The sequence below is a fragment of the Octopus bimaculoides genome, chromosome 3, assembly GCF_001194135.2.
Source record: "Octopus bimaculoides isolate UCB-OBI-ISO-001 chromosome 3, ASM119413v2, whole genome shotgun sequence".
NCBI lineage: Eukaryota > Metazoa > Mollusca > Cephalopoda > Octopoda > Octopodidae > Octopus > Octopus bimaculoides.
The window spans coordinates 41,363,024-41,364,514 of NC_068983.1; positions in this window are offsets into that span (position 1 = coordinate 41,363,024).

Here is a 1,491-nt window from a genome sequence, read left to right on the forward strand (position 1 = left end):
GTGTGTGTGTGTGTGCGCGTGCGTATATGCTTGTGTGTGCGTGTCCCCAACATTGCTTGATAACTGCTGCTGGTATGTTCACGTCCCCGTAGCAAAGCGGTTCGACAAAAGATACCGATACAATAAGTACTAGGCTTACAAAGAATAAGTCCTGGGGTCGGTTTGCTCGACTAAAGGCGGTGCTCCAGCATGGCCGCAGTAAAAATGACTGAAACAAGTAAAAGAATTAAAGAATATATACATTGACACAGGATACGAAGTTTTTGCTTGCTCGAATTCTTCAGAATCGCGAGCAAGGCAAAATTTTGAAGACAATTTACAACTTTTCCTTATAAAAGTTTAATAAACGTATACTATATTAAAAAGTATTGACTAATCCTTCAGATTAATCTTAAATCGTTTTTAAATATAACTCGACATGAAAACAAACATTAATATTCATTAAAATAATTTGTTCACAAAAATGGCGGATAGCTGTGTTCGACGAGGTTTTTCGAAACCTAGCGTTTTGTTTCTCTTATAATTTTCATTTCTTTTCTTTCTTCTGGAAGCTCATGCTGCACTTATAAATAAGGAGAATTTCTTAATTTCAATCAACGCATGACAAACGCCGGTAACAGAAAAAGATATTATACTTGAAATTCAGAATGTGAAGTTCTGGAAATGTCGTTTATAAATTGAGAAACATTGTTGTTTCATGCTACGTGGGGAAAAAAAATGAAAATGGAGAAATTTAAAATAAAATCGATAAAACTTGAACACTGTCATATATTTAATGATACACGCACACACCAATGCTTGTATACACATACACACACACACATATTTATATACATATATACACACATACAAACCTATATGCATAGAGAGAGAGATTTATATAAACGTATACTTGTGATACATATTCATAAATATATACATAGGCATACATATACGGAAAATGTTCATAGACATACATATATACTTACATACATCTATATCGGTGTATAAAATTATATATATACATATATATATATATATATATATATATTATACATGTGTGTGTGTCTGTATGTGTTAGCATATATACATACATAAATATGCATATATATATATGTATGTGTATGTATGTATATAAATATGTATGTATATATGTATATATATATATATATATCTGTGTGTATATATGCGTGTGTATATATGTGTGTATATGTGTGTATATATGTATATATATGTATGTAAATATATATATATATGCAAATATATGTATATATATGTATCTATATATATGTATGTATATATATGTATATATATATGTATGTGTCTATATATATGTGCATATATGTATATATCTATATATATTTGTTTGTATATATATGTGTATATGTATATATATGTGTATGTATATATTTATGTATATATATATGTATATATGTACATATACATACACATAGACACACACACACACACACACACACACACATATATATATATATATATATATATGTGTAT